At 31.8% G+C, this 16,856-nt stretch overlaps 1 non-coding gene across 1 annotated transcript; it reads right to left on the reverse strand.

The window, feature by feature from the left end:
• Positions 1-16,422: 16,422 nt before the first annotated feature.
• On the reverse strand, positions 16,423-16,530 carry LOC130959462 (small nucleolar RNA R71). The gene has a single exon (XR_009078540.1). It is a non-coding gene; the product is annotated as a small nucleolar RNA R71 (small nucleolar RNA).
• Between the last annotated feature and the right edge of the window lie 326 nt (positions 16,531-16,856).

Below are 16,856 nucleotides of genomic sequence, written 5' to 3' on the forward strand. Positions count from 1 at the left end.
AATTTTAATGTATTATAAATTTAATAATTTTATAAGTACATTTAATAATGTTACAGCGCTTAATAAAAATGATAATTTTCATATTAATTATATAAATAATTATAAAAAAATAAATATAATTAAATAATTATTTAAATAATGCATCGAAATTAAATTGTTAAAAATATAATAATATTATTTGGTCATAATGAATTGTGTGGGAAGGGGGTGGGAATGATGAGCTCGTGATATATAATGAAAGAATTGGTCATCGAAAGAAGTGAAGGAGAAGTAAGCAACAAAAGGATGTTTAGTTGTGATTTGGGAATGCCTCCAAACTCACACACTCACGGGGCCTTTTTATTTTGTTTTAGTCTCTCTCTCTCTCTCTCCACACGTGCCATCCTACCCTTCTCACACTTTATGGATTGGACAATGGAGACACCCAAAACTCAGTTTCATTTTCATTCTTTTCGTTCTTTTCCCTCTTAGCTTGAAACTTGAAAGTGAGCATTTTAAATTTTTATCATTATTTACATGCATTGCTAGCTGGCCATATATATAAACCATGCATGCATAGTTCCAATAAACAGATCAGCTTCCATTACATAGAAACAATATTCGTTATTAATTAATATATAATCATTATTATTAATCAAGTGAGGTAATAGTCTAATTTGGTCATTGTTATTGATTATTTATTGTTGATCACGAAAATATAATATAATGGCTTTTTCTCTTTCTCTTGTTAATTATATTTTCTTACTGAGAGTTGTGTCCTTTGATGCCAGCTTAGAATTCAACTACAGATTTATATACTCCAATTATTTAATTTTAATGTTTAAGGTGTGTAAAAAAACGTGAATTATGGGAGAAGAAATATATTTGAATTCAAGTAGCTAGCTAGCTAGAGCAATATGCAACCGAAATATACTAAAATACCGAGATATTTTAATATTGAAAATAGGTTTAATTATGCTATTGATTTTTATAATTTTATCAAATTTATAATTAAGATTTATATATTTTTTTTAATTAAATTTTTACACTGTTTTAACTTTGTGTGATTAAATTCTTTCCATATAAAAAATATTAAAATTAATAAAATATCTCTAAAAAATATATGGTCAAATATTTAATTAGAATTTTAATTACAGGTATTTTTAATTTATAAAAAATATTTTATTAACTCTAATATTTATTACATTGGCAATGACCTAATTACAAATGAAAAATAGTAGTGTAAGAACTCAGTTGAAAGAAAAAAAGTATAAAAATTTAATTATAAATTTAATAAAACTATAAGAATTAATAGAATAATACAAATTTAAAAATATAAATAAAGTGGCAATTAGATTTTTGAGTATTTTAATTTTTAACTAATTAGCTTATGAAAAAAAAATATCAATTAAGTCGTCAATGATACAAACATAAAATGATATGTCCATTCATGTGTTTAATAAAGATGCAAAACTCCTAGCTTTATATTATCGACATATTGATTGTCAATTTTATTAAATTTTAAAAAAATCGACTCGTTTAAAAGTGAGAGTTTTGCTATCAATTTTATCCTCAATTTTAAATGTTATTGACAGCAAATTAAAACTATCGATTTGGCCGTTAATTTTATTGATGTTTTTTTAGTGATTATTACTATATGAATATGTGAATGATATCATTTTAGACGATAAAATATTTATTATTTTTTAAGTTTTTATAAAAATTTCCTCAATTATTATTTATTATAAATCTTAATGAAGCACGTAAAGTTGTTATGCTTCTATACACAAATACGACCCTACAGATAATAGTATATATAAAAAACATCATTAATGAAAGGATATAAACCTGATTACTGTTTGTTATTGTAGAGGATTTAATTAATATTTTTTTTCAAGAGCTAATTAGTATGAGATCAAAAGTCTTAGAGACCTAGTTATCATTTTACCATAAAAGTATTAGCTAGGTATTTTCTTTAGTATAGTAACAAATTAATATATATACCAATATGATAAAATTGTAGAAGAATGATTAAGAAAGCGACATATGAATTATGTCGATATTAGTATTTTTTAGTTGTGTTAAAAATATATATATATACATATAATATATAATTTTTTATACTAAAATTTTCTTGTACCTAATTATAAAATGAATGAAATAGAATTTTGATTAATTTTATAAAAGGACTCCCATTGTATTTTTTTATTTTCTCAAAGAAAATCCTTTTTAATTTATTTTGCAAATTTAAAAAATATTTTTATTTAATCTTTAAAGTACTAAAAAAGCATTTTAAGCTTAAATTTGGTAATTATATTACAAATAATAAATTTGATTTTAAAACAACTAAAAAACTCTTTAGTTAATTCTAAGTCTAAAATACAATTTTAAAAAGAGTAAATTACTATAATAAACCAAATTTTCTTCAAAATTATTCAGATCTCCCAAAATTAAAAAGGCTACCTGAATGTCCCAAGTTATATTTTTATATAAATCGAATTGATTAAATTCGATTTATGTAAAATGGTACTAAATTGAATTCATTATATTCGAATTGCATGCAAACACAAATTGTCTGTAAATCAAAGTTAGTGACTTCAAAATCTATATAAGCACTAAATCGAAACAATGAGATTCGATTTTTATTTGCATGTAAATCGAACCAATTCAGTTCGATTTAGACACGTGAATTCTATATAAGCACTATATCATGGACTGCTGTTTACGTGTCTAAATCGAACTAAATTGGTTCGATTTATATGCAAATAAAAATCGAATCTTATTGTTTCGATTTAGTGCTTATATAGAATTTGAAGCCATTAACTTTGATTTATTGACAATTTGTGTTTGTATGCAATTCGAATATAATGAATTCGATTTAGTACCATTTTGCATAAATCGAATTTAATCGATTCAATTTATATAAAAATGCAAGTTGGGACATTCAGATAGCTTTTTTTTGTTTTGAAAGATCTGGGTAATTTTGGGAGCCATTTAATTTATTATAGTAATTTATCCTTTTAAAAAATAGTTTTAGAAAGGATTAAAATATCTCTTTGATGATTAGTTTTAAAAAGACTAAAATAATATTTTAGAATCAATTTTTACTTGTATTATAAATAAAATTTGAATTTACTTTTAAAAAGATTAATGTAATATTTTTGTTAATTTTAAAAGATTAAAATACCCATTTTAGTGTTAAAGTTTGTTAATTGTGTTAGTAATAAGATATTAAACTTTGAATTAAAATAACGTTTTTGTTCATTTTAAAAAGATAAAAAATAGCTTTATATGATTATTTATAACAAAATCTAAAATATACTTTAAAATTAAAGTTATTTACTTGGTATTAGAAATTTGAACATAATTTTGAAAAGAATAAAATACCCTTTGATTTAATTTTAAAAAGACAAAAATGCTCTTTTGTTATTTAGTTATATGTATTAAAGATTAGAAGTTGGGATTCGGTTTTAAAATGACTAAATTACTAGTTTGGTTAATTTTAAGAATACCAAAATGACTAAATTATATGTTTGGTTAATTCAATATTGATTTTAAAAAGACTAAAATATCTTTTCATAACCATATTTAAATATATTAAAAAGCAAAAATTTGAATTTAATTTTAAAAAGATTAAACTATCTCTTTATTATATCAGTCTTATTATATATTTAAGTTTTTTTTATAATCAAATCTAATTAAATTGGTTTAAATTTAATAAAAATTAATTTCATTAGTGAGAACGTGAATATATGTTCCAACTCCTCAGCAACTAACGTAAACGTAAACGATTATATCTCCCTCCTCTTTTTCTTCCTCCTCCTCTTCCTCCTTTTTCGCGAATTTTTTCCTATCGTCGTTCTTTTATTGCTGCTGTTGTTATTGCGCTTTTTTTCTTTTTCTTCTTTTTTTTCTAGTAATTTTGCAGCAATTATTTTTTCTTTTCTTTCTTTTGGTTTTATTCCTTTTAAAATAGTGAAACAAACAGAATTATGAAAAAATAAAATAAAAAAAAGATGAAGAAGAAAAATAATCAACAGAAGATGAAGAGAAGAAAGAGAAAGAATTTTAAATTATGCAAAACTTATCAGAAATGTAAGATTCCAGATTTTTAGAAATTAGATTATGCTAATTATTTATGTTTTTTAATTTATTTGATTCTCTCTAATTTAAAATTAGAGTATTTATTTGAAAATAATTTGCAAGATAATAAATAAATATTAAAATTATCTTTAAAGAAAATACTATTTATTCATCAACTAAAAATTATTTTCAAATAAATACTCTGATTTTAAATTAAAGGTAATCAAATAAATTTTCTTTAAAAAAATCATAAATAACTATCATAATCTAATTTCTAAAAATCGGGAGTCTTACATCCTACCCCATTTATAAACATTTTCATCCTCAAAATTTAATACAAGCAAAAGAGATTTATATTACTTCACTTTTAAACACATTAAAAAAATGATCATATCCTAATTTCTAAAAATCTGGATCTTACAAGAACAAATAATACTGAAATTTTTAACAATAACACATAATTTTTTTTTGTTTTTACACTAAAATTTTGTTACAAAAACATAAAAATGTCTTCTTTAATGTTATATTTTCTTCTTTTTCTTCTTCTTTCTTTTTTTTGTTGCTCTTATTTCTTTTTTTAGGAGCATTGATTCTCATATTATACTTGAATGAACATGTTTATAATGTATTGCAATCTTATTTAGTTGAATGAATGTAGGTTCATCCTACTTTTTCTAGTAATTTTGTAGTATTATGTATTTTTTATTTTTCTTTGTTTAATTTTTTCTTGTTTTATTCTTATTAAGAGAGTAAAATAAAAAAATATGAGAAGGTAAAACAAAAGGAAAAAGAGGAATAAGAAAAAAAAAGAAGATATTGATGATGAAGAAGAAGAAAAAGAAAAAGAAGCAGAAGATGAAGAGAAGAAAGTGGAAGAGTTTCGAATTATGCAGAACTTATCAGAACAAATAACATCGAAATTTCTTAACAATAGCCCATAAATTTTTTCGTTTTTACATCGAAATTTTGCTACAAAAGCATAAAAATATTTTTTTTAATGCCGTATTTTTTTCTTTTTTTCTTTTTTTTTTCTTTCTTTTCTTAAGAGAGTAAAACAAAAAGAAATATGAGAAGGTAAAATAAAATAAAATATGAATAAAAAAAAATGATGATGATAAAAAAAATAAAAAAGAAGAAGAAGCAATAGAAGTTGAAGAGGAGGAAGAGGAAAAGTTCTGAATTATGCAGAATTAATCAGAATAAATAACAAAATTTTTTTTTAACAATAACGCATAAATTTTTTAAATCTTACACTAAGATTTTGCTACAAACACCAAAATGTCTTCTTTAATTTTGTATTTTTTTCTTTTTTTTTTCTGTTGCTCTTATTTCTTATTTTAGGAATATTACTTCTCATATTAGATTTGAATGAATATATTTGTAATGTATTGCAATCTTATATAGTTAAATGAATATAGATTCATCCTCTTTCTTGTAATTTTTACAATATTATGTATTTTTTCTTCTTCTTTGTTTGATTTTTTCTTATTTTTATTGTTTCTAAGAGAGTAAAGCATGAAGAAACATGAGAATGTAAAATAAGAAGAAAAAGATGAATATGAGAAAAAGATGTTGATGATGAAAAAGATGAAAAAGCAGAAGAAGTAGCAAAAGATGAGGAAGAAAAAGAGAAAGAGTTTTGAATTATGCAGAACTTATCAGAATAAATAACACTAAAATTTGTTAACAATAACACATAAATTTCTTAGTTTTTACATTAAAATTATTCAAGTAGAGAATCATAAACCACTAACGAACTACATTAACTAGATTCAAATCACACTTCGGCCACTTGATTCGATTTAAAACAATAATCCAATTCCCTCTGGTTCAATGGATAGTCTGAACTTAAACTGTTCATTGTTTTCAAAAATAAAATACCTGTTCAAAGCTGATTTCACTGCTTGATTTTAAAAAATTTGATCCAAATATTCAAATCAGATAATAGAGCATTAATCTTAAATGAAGAGAATGTAGAAGAGAACGAAGAGAACACAGAAAAAGAAGAGAACGTAGAAAAAAATTAGCTTAAAGCTACTTGATTGGACTTAATTGATTAAATAATTTAGATGTAGAGATTGATTGTTACTATATTAGTTTAAAAAAAATAAAAATACCTTTTTAGATTAGGTTGTTTATTTAAACTTGTTGGAGACAAAATTATTCATCTACTCCTCCTGTTAGTCCAAACTTTTGGAGAAAATAGTTTTATAAAATCATATTAGAACTTATATTATAAAAAAATTCTACAGTTCAATGCTTATTATTTTATGAAAAAAATTGCATAAAAAAATTATGCAAAAAATTCACTCAAATATATAAAAAAAAAGACTATTATATATTAGAATTTATAATAGATAAAACTATTATTCATATGTCTTTTTAATCTGTATAAATATTTAAAAGAAATGATTTAATTTCATAAAAGCTTAATTTTAGATTAAAATACCCTTTTAATTAAGTTCAAATTCAACTGTGAAAAACAAGTAATTTTTGTATATATATAGTACTCTCTTTTCTTTCAGAAAGATAAATACAGGCAAAATACATTATATTCTATTTGTGACCAGCAACATATAATAAGTTGCAATTTCTACAAAAAATGCATGTGGTTGTTGATAAACAAATTCTAAAAATTAATTTGGTAATAAATAATTTGTCAACAATTCAAAATTTAAAATAAAATTTAAATGTATGCTTTCACATATATTTAAATAAAATTAGTTTAAAAAGTATTTTACTCTTTTTAAAGGTATCTTGAAAATTATATTTTAGTTTTTTTATAATTAACAAACCTAGTGATTCATTCGTTTTAAAATCAAATTCAAAATTTTAATCTCTAATACAATTACACAAACAAAGAAAGATTTTGTCTTTTTAAATTAATCTAAAAGGATATTGTTTATTTTTTAAAATTAAATTCAAATGTGTAATTTATGATACAAATTAAAAATCCTAATTCTAAAGAGGTATTTTAGTATTTTTATAAATATTCTTAAAAGAGAATACTTTTGTCTTTTTAAAATTTAGAAAAAGATTATTTTAGTTCTTCTATAATCAGATTTTGATATCTAAATTAACAAAATGATTATTTTATTGTTTTTAAATCAAATTCTAATATCTAAGTTATATCACAATTAAAGAACCTTTATCTTAAAAAGGGTATTTTATTTTTTTAAAGTTTTACCTAATATTCTTGTTTGAAACAAAATTATTTTAAGTTAGGAACTCTCCAAACAGCATTTTAAACTTCAATCTTTTTTCTTCTTAATTAACTGTAATTAGTCATTTTTTAATTATAGCTCATATAAAAAAAAGTATATCAAATAAAGAGGCGGAAATCGTGAACACTGAATTTAAGTGTAATTGTGTAGGAAATTACTTTGTGTTAAAATATGAAATTAATCAAATTGACTCCAATTTAATTAATTGTTTTACATTTTGTTATTTTCTTAGCACATATTTCTTGTAATTGGAGGTACCAATTCTAACATTATATTATTATCATATATGTAGTCCAACATCCAAAATTCTACAATCCTATGTTTGATTTTGAGAACAAAATAAAATAGAATATTATTGAGAATAGAATATAGAAAACATTGATATAAAAATTAATATTTTTATATTTTGTTTAATAATAAACTAAATATAAAATAAAATAAATAACAAAATATCTAATTTATTTTTATTTTTTTCTTGCACAAAATTGGATTTTTTTTAAATAAATAAAATAAATCTTTTATTTACGAATATTTGTAATTTGTTTTTTACCGATTTGCACTCTATTAATTATCTCATTTACAGTATAAATGAAACAATATTTTGTATATCTTGTTTACACTGTATACGAGATAAGACATGAGATATCAAACGTAGTTATCTCGTTTACATTGTAAACAATATATACACAATGTTATTTTGTTTACACTGTAAACGAGATAAACAATAAGTTATGACGTTTACACTATAAACAAGATACGATACAACAAATTTTCAGTAGCTATAAAAGGATCTGTAACTATTTGCATTCTCCACAAACACTTCACTTCTTCTTCTCCTCTGATTTTTTTTCCAAAAATTAAGAGAAAATGTCTAGTGGATATGTGGTTGTAAGTGTGTAACCCAATTGTCATATGAGAAACAATGACACCGGGGTGGTATTTGAGTGTGATAATCCCATTTTGTTGCGCACTCGCAGAGTAAGTTTTTTGTCCGATCTAAAGAGTCTAATATTGAGGAGCATTAGTGCTAGCGGAGAAAAGAGGTTGGAAGAGTTGGGTATAGGTTGCTAGCACCAATGGAAAATGAAATTTTTCAGTTTCGTCTGTTTTGGTGATGTTGGTGGCGGTGGATCTGGCCACTCAAATTTTGTGCAGGATGACCCACCTCTTGCACCACTACCGCTACACTATGCTAGTCCAGTGGAAGACATGGATGTGGACAGTGAGGAGTCCGATGAGGAGTATGTTGCCGATAGCAACAATAGTGGTTCTTCTGAGGATGATGATGAGGAGGAGTTTGTACCAAAGACTCCAGTCGACGCATTAGTTCGGTATCTTCTGTCTGCCTTGCAACCAATTCCAATCTTATCAATTGTATCCAATCACTATCATACATTAGATCTGGACGCGATGTACGAAAAAACTCCTTTTTCCAATATGGGTGGATTAAAGTAGAGATGCAGTAATGAAAGGTATAAAGAATTACAACATTTGCAAAAGTGTTGAGTACCGAATTATAGAGTTGGATCAATTAAAGTACCATATGCATTGTCGGCAATTTGCAGCAGGATGTCCTTGGAGTCTCTGTGTTGTCCTTCGACAGAACCTTGGATATTGGTGAGCTCAAGTTTAATTGTGGTATATATTCTCGTTTATCATGATTATTTTGGTTATAAATGCCTACCATGTATATTTTATTTCGATAGGGAGGTGCACAGGTTTGGAGGTGAGCATACCTGTTTAACCCCCACCATGTCTCAAGACCATCAATAGTTGGACAACAACCACATTTGTAGTGTCATCCTATCCCTGATACAATCCAAACCATAAGTCAGTATCCCTATTCTACAGGGCGTGCAGTTAGTAAAATCTATAACTTCAAACCCTCATACAGAAAGGTCTAGATGGTGAAGCAAAAGGCAGTTGCACAGATATATGGTAATTGGGAGGAGTCATATAATAAGGTGCCGAGGTTACTCAAAGCATCGCAAAGTTGTTGTCATGCAAATTTGAGGCTTTCAAGCATTGCAAGTCCTTTGTCTACGTTGATGGCACGCATTTGTATGACAAATATGGTAGTGTGTTGCTCATTGGGGTGGCGCAAGATGGTAACAGTAATATTCTTTTTATAGCATTTGCAATTGTTGAGTTTGATATTACAGAGTCCTGGTCGTTCTTTCTTACTAACTTGAGACAACATATGACACCACAAGAAGGCCTGTTGGTTATATCTGATAGATCATAGGCAATCAAGGTTGCACTGAGAGCCGCAGATAGTGGTTGGAGCCCTCCTAGGGCGTTTTAGGCTTATTGTGTCAGGCACATAGCCGCGAACTTCATGTCTTATTTCAAATCTACCGAGGGTAAGAGATATCTCATAAATACTGCTTGTAGTCCAAGCAAGGCTGGGTACGAGTGGTACATGGATGCCTTGAAATGTTTGTCGCGTGAGATGGTAGACTAGGCCGGTAGATTCAACAAGAAAATATGATTACAACACTGTGACGGCGGTCGTAAGTTTTGGCACATGACAACGAACCTCTCAAAGTGCATGAATGCAGTACTTAAGGGTAAGTGTTATTTACCGATTTCAGCCATCATGCGATGCACTTACGAGAGGCTACAACAGTTGTTTGTCAGAAAAGGTAGGGAGGCATAGACACAGCTGGGCGCGGAAAATTAGTTTTCTCAATGGCTGATAGCTGTTGTTGAGAAAACAGGGAGGGAATATCGAAGATGCGTGTTATGCACTACGATAGAAGGGCCTCAGTGTTTGCAGTGGAGGAGTTAAAGCCTTTCAAGGGTTGATCTCAAGAGTCATTCCGTGTTCGGTTAAGTGCGGGCATATGTGACTGTGGCCTTTTCGAATCACTTCATTTTCCATGTCGTTATGCACATGCCGCTTATACTGCCGTAAGTGTCGAGTGGGGGACATATATTCATCTGGTATACATGCAAGAGGTTGTGTTCAAGGTATATAAGGTAGAGTTCCCGACGATACCAGATGAGAAGCTGTGGTCAGAGTGGTATGGGACACAGTTGTATCCTAATCTAGCCATGTGCAAGAAAGTAATCAGCAAACCAATTTTCACGAGGTTTCGTAATGAGATGGATGAGGAAGAGCACCAAGAGAAACGGTGTGGGTTATGCAAGCAAACCGAGTATACTCAGAGAGGATGTCCCAATCAACCCACAGAAGAAACTTAGTTGTGTCATATATGTTGCCGTATATCATATGCATTGTCATGTCCTACATTTGTTTGGTGTCATTTGCGATTGTTTAGTTCGTTTATATGTACTTGAATACAAAATCTAAATTACTATTTGAGTTACTTTGCTCATGTATTCTTGAAATGAGTTTATAAACTAATAAACTATAGGTGATAAATTTAAATTCCAACAACTTAAATAAATTCTAGAGATACAAACTAAATAACATAGATAACACAAGTTACATAAAACATGCATACAAAATAAATAAAGTACAAAATACAGACTGAATAATACAAAAAGTAAGATAAGAACATCATCGGTGCTGATCAGGCAGGTAATGCAAGCAATGTCCAGTGCCACAGGCAGATGCTATACCTATCGAGAGGGTCTGCTAGGTCGTGGAGCCAAAAGAGGCTGTGCGTACGGTGGGGGATCCTGTGAGTGTGGTGGAAGCGGTGGTGGTGGTGGATGATGCGGGACAAGGTGAGTACTATAGTACTGCACATGAGAATACAGTCATCAACTACCCATAGTCGACCGATGGGGGTGTTGCATATTGGGCACCGGGGCAGACATCTGTGCCGTATGAGGTGCTAAGCCCCGGTGACAAGTAAAGTATCCAAACTGAGGTAGATACGGGAGCAGACAAATGATGATGACCCTGTTTGAGACTATGCTCTCTTCCTGTATGGAACTGCTCTACGATACGCTGCATGGTCTGCTGGTCAATGGTATGAATCTGGAATGCCTTGTCGAACTGAATCTCTTCGACCATGGAGGCCTCGTGACGACTGCTCGATGCCACGAGATCCACCCAGCCAGGTCGGGTGCAAAAGGATCATCTTGAATTGGCTGTTACTGTGATTCCGGTGGTGGTGGTAATGGTGGTAGAGGCGGGCGTGGAGGTGATGAGTCCTCGTAGCGGCTGGTATGTCATAGTGCTCCTCCTGTCGGTGATACTCAACCTCCTCCTCAGACTCCACATCCAACCACTTCCTGTGAGGCCTAACCCTCTTCCTCTGGGATCCTGCAGCTCTTCTGCAGTCCCTGACACCTCTCTCTCTCTCTCTCTCTCTCTCTTGGTTGGGCTCTGAGTGTCTGCTCGAACCTCCCTAGCACGCTGACAACGATCAGGAATGTCTCGAGAAAGGTCACGCATGTGCCTAGGATGGCTGGCAGTAGGCTAGACGTCATTCGGTAGGGGCAAGATCTGGGATCATCAAGCACTTCTAGGCCATACAGATGTTTAATAAAACATGCCTGTCAGAACCAGGCTCAATACTCCTGCGTAGAGCGGTAGTCTGTGAATGGATGAATAGAGATCCAATAGCCTTCTCGAATTCGATCCCTCCATCCATCATGCCATTTCTGATGATGAGTAGGATACCACATATTCTCGCCCCGTCCTATGGTGGTCAGAAACATGTCGAAATTGATCGAGGTCCCAAGTACTAGCTGCTCGCCATTGAACTGACGTTTCACCCAATCAACATGGTAAAACTCAACAATATTAAAACAGACGAGGGAAATAATAGTCATCCATGTCCCTCGCTCTTCCACCTCTTTGAACTAGTTTGGGTAAAGGGCCTACAGTACTAGGTTGTCATACGACGTCCACATGAACTATAATATAAAGTGTAATATAATCATCAGTAATACTTAATTACGTCGAAGATCTAATTTATCTAGTGGTAAATAAATAAAAGGAGTTTGCTTACCTCATTTAACTATAACCGGTCCAATGATAGACGCCACCGAAGGGCTCTTTGATTGTACTGGTCCCTATTCTGCTGGGTCATAGCTATCAATCTATGGACATATGCAACAATAACAGTGTCTTAATTTATGCAAGAGGATGTTCAACTACATAAATAAAAAAAGAAAAAATACCATAAATTGTAATAGTTACCTCACGGCCATGGGATATGTCAGAACCTGTCTCTCGGGTGGACACCACTGAGAAAATCTATGGTATATCCAAGAGACTAAGCGGAGTGCATCCAGCAATGTCTATGGTATCTCGATGTGCTGTAGAGCATTGATGAGCGGATAATTTGTATGCTTTTTGGCATTGTTTTTAGTATATTTTTAGTATGATCTAGTTAGTTTTTAGTATATTTTTTATTAGTTTTTAATTAAAATTCACTTTTCTGGACTTTACTATGAGTTTGTGTGTTTTTCTGTGATTTCAGGTATTTTCTGGCTGAAATTGAGGGTTCTGAGCAAAAATCTGATCCAGAGACTGAAAAGGACTGCAGATGCTGTTGGATTCTGACCTCCCTGCACTCGAAGTGGATTTTCCGGAGCTACAGAAGCCCAATTGGCGCGCTCTCAACGGCGTTGAAAAGTAGACATCCTGGGCTTTCCAGCAATATATGATAGTCCATACTTTGCCCAAGATTTGATGGCCCAAACCGGCGTTCAAAGTCACCTACAGAAATTCCAGCGTTAAACGCCGGAACTGGCACCTAATTGGGAGTTAAACGCCCAAACTAGCATAAAAGCTGGCGTTTAACTCCAAGAAGAGTCTCTACACGAAAATGCTTCATTGCTCAGCCCAAACACACACCAAGTGGGCCCGGAAGTGGATTTTTATGTCATTTGCTCATCTTTGTACACCTTAGGCTACTAGTTTTCTATAAGTAGGACATTTTACTATTGTAATAGAGAGAGTCTTTTGATCATGTTTTGATGATTGAACTCACTTTGGGAGGCTGGCCATTCGGCCATGCCTAGACCTTGTTCTTATGTATTTTCAACGGTGGAGTTTCTACACACCATAGATTAAGGTGTGGAGCTCTGCTGTACCTCGAGTATTAATGCAATTACTATTGTTCTTCTATTCAATTCCGCTTGTTCTTTGTCTAAGATATCACTTGTTCTTCAACATGATGAAGGTGATGATTGACACTCATCATCATTCTCACCTATGAACAAGGTGACTGACAACCACTCTTGTTCTACAAGCATCTGAGGCTTAGTGAATATCTCTTGGATTTCTGATTGCATGATGCATGGTTGATCGCCTGACAACCGGGTGCTCGCCTGACAAACGAGCCAGCCATTCCGTGAGATCAGAGTCTTCGTGGTATAGGCAAGAACTGATGGCGGCATTCAAGAGAATCCGGAAGGTCTAACCTTGTCTGTGGTATTCTGAGTAAGATTCAATGATTGAATGACTGTGACGTGCTTCAAACTCCGAAAGGCGGGGCGTTAGTGACAGACGCAAAAGAATCACTGGATTCTATTCCGGCCGGACCGAGAACCGACAGATGATTAGCCTATGCTGTGACAGAGCATCAGGGACGTATTTTCACTGAGAGGATGGGAGGTAGCCACTGACAATGGTGAAACCCTACACAAGCTTGCCATGGAAAGGAGTAAGAAGGATTGGATGAAGACAGTAAGAAAGCAGAGAGACGGAAGGGAAGGCATCTTCATACGCTTGTCTGAAGCTCTTACACCAATGATATACATAAGTATCCCTATCTTTATCTTTTATGTTATTTTCGTTCATCACCATACCCATTTGAGTCTGCCTGACTGAGATTTACAAGGTGACCATAGCTTGCTTCATACCACCAATCTCCGTGGGATCGACCCTTACTCGCGTAAGGTTTATTACTTGGACGACCCAGTGCACTTGCTGGTTAGTTGTGCGAAGTTGTGTTTATGCCATGGTATTGAGCACCAAGTCTTTGGAGCCATTACTAGGGATTGTTTATGTTTTGAAAAGTATTGATCACAATTTCGTGCACCAAGTTTTTGGCGCCGTTGCCGGGGATTGTTCTTGTGTATGGACAACTGACGGTTCATCTTGTTGCTTAGATTAGGCATTTATTTTTTTTCGAAACTCTTGAAGATGAATTCTAGAGTTTCATGATGATTTGTTGAAATCTGGCTGGCTGAGAAGCCATGTCTAATCTCATTGGACCGAGGTTTCAACTTATCATCACAGAAGCTTGTTGATTTTTTATCAATCTTGCTTTTGGAGCAGTGATCTGCTAAGGCTTGGCTGGCCTTTGGCCATGTCTAGTGTTTTGGACCGAAGCTTTCTTTGAAAGCTTGGCTGGCTGTGAAGCCATGTCTAATTCCTGGACCGGAGTCTTAGACTAGCATTGCACTGATTCCTAGAATTCTCATTAAGAATTTTGATGTTTTCACTTAATTTTCGAAAAACACAAAAAAATTAGAAAATCATAAAAACCAAAAATATTTCTTGCTTGAGTCTAGTGTCTCATTTTAAGTTTGGTGTCAATTGCATACATGCATTCATGTGTCTTAAGGATCTTCAAGTAATTCTTGATGATTTCTTACTCTGATCTTTGAATTCTTTTGACTTGAGTGTTTATGTGTCTCATATAGTGTCAGTAGTATACAAACTGCTAAGTTTGGTGTCTTGCATGCATTGTTATTTGATTCTTGTTGCATTTTGATTATTAAAAATCCAAAAATATTTTTTATTTTGTGTCTTTTCAAGTCAATAATACAGAGAATTGAAGCTTCAGAACATACTGCAGAGGAATTATACAGAAAAAGCTGGGCATTCAAAATGCCCAGTGAAGAAGGCAGACTGGCGTTTAAACGCCAGCCAGGGTACCTGGTTGGGCGTTTAACGCCCAAAAAGGGTGCATTTTGGGCGTTAAACGCCAGAATGGATACCATTCTGGGCGTTTAACGCCAGGATGGTGCTAGGGGGAAGATTTTGTTTTCAAATCAATTTTTTTTCAAAGTTTTTCAAAATCAAATCTTTTTCAAATCATATCTTTTCAATCAAATGTTTTCAAAATCAATTTCTTTCCTTTTTCAAAGATACTTACTAACAATTAATGATTTGATTGAACATCTCATATTTGTTGCCTTTTCTGTTAAGAAAGGTTTAATGTTTGAATCATATCTTTTCTTGTTAGGCAAGTCATTAATCTTTCAAAATCAAATCTTTTAAAATTGTTTTCAAATCATATCTTTTTAAAATTGTTTTCAAATCATATCTTTTCAATCACATCTTTTTAAAACCAATCATATCTTCTTACCACATCTTTTTCAAAATAGTTTTCAATCAAATCTTTTTGATTTCTAATTTAAAAATCTTTTTCAAAAATCACTTGATTTCTTTTCCACTTTTATTTTCGAAAATCAATTAAGGTTTTTCAAAAATGTTTTCAAAATATTTTAATTAATTTTCGAAAAATTACTTCCCTCCTTCTCACATCCTTCTATTTATGGAGTACCACTCCTTCTCAATGCACAATTCGAACCTTATCTAAGTAAAGTTCAAATTCTTCTTCTCCTTCTTCTTTCTATTTCTCTTTTCCTCTGACACCTCAAGGAATCTCTATACTGTGACATAGAGGATTCCACATTTTCTTGTTCTCTTCTCTTTCATATGAGCAGGAGCAGAGACAAAGGCATTCTCGTTGAAGCTGAACCCGAAAGGACCTTGAAGAGAAAGCTAAGAGAAGCCAAAGCACAACTCTCTTTAGAGGACCTGACCGAATTCTTCAAAGAAGAAGAAGACATGGCAGCCGAAAACAACAATAATGCAAACAATGCAAGGAAGGTGCTGGGTGACTTTACTGCACCTACTCCTGATTTTTATGGGAGAAGCATCTCTATCCCTGCCATTGGAGCAAACAACTTTGAGCTTAAGCCTCAATTAGTTTCTCTAATGCAACAGAATTGCAAGTTCCATGGACTTCCAATGGAAGATCCTCATCAGTTTTTAGCTGAGTTCTTGCAAATCTGTGACACAGTCAAGACTAATGGGGTTGACCCTGAGGTCTACAGACTGATGCTATTCTCTTTTGCTGTAAGAGACAGAGCTAGAATATGGTTGGACTATCAACCTAAAGAAAGCCTGGACTCTTGGGAAAAGCTAGTCAATGCCTTCTTGGCAAAGTTCTTTCCACCACAAAGATGGAGTAAGCTTAGAGTGGAAGTCCAAACCTTCAGACAGAAGGATGGAGAATCCCTCTATGAAGCTTGGGAAAGATACAAACAATTAATCAGAAAATGTCCTTCTGACATGCTTTCTAAATGGAGCATCATAGGTATTTTCTATGATGGTCTCTCTGAACTATCTAAGATGTCCTTGGATAGCTCTGCTGGAGGATCTCTTCATCTGAAGAAGACGCCTACAGAGGCTCAAGAGCTAATTGAAATGGTTGCAAATAACCAATTCATGTACACTTCTGAAAGGAATCCTGTGAACAATGGGACTAGTCAGAAGAAAGGAGTTCTTGAGATTGACACTCTGAACGCCATTTTGGCTCAGAATAAAATATTGACTCAACAAGTCAATTTGATTTCTCAAAGTCTGTCTGGAATGCAAAATGCACCAAGCAGTACTAAGGAGGC

The sequence above is a fragment of the Arachis stenosperma genome, chromosome 10 (genome assembly GCF_014773155.1).
Source record: "Arachis stenosperma cultivar V10309 chromosome 10, arast.V10309.gnm1.PFL2, whole genome shotgun sequence".
NCBI classification, from domain to species: Eukaryota; Viridiplantae; Streptophyta; class Magnoliopsida; order Fabales; family Fabaceae; genus Arachis; species Arachis stenosperma.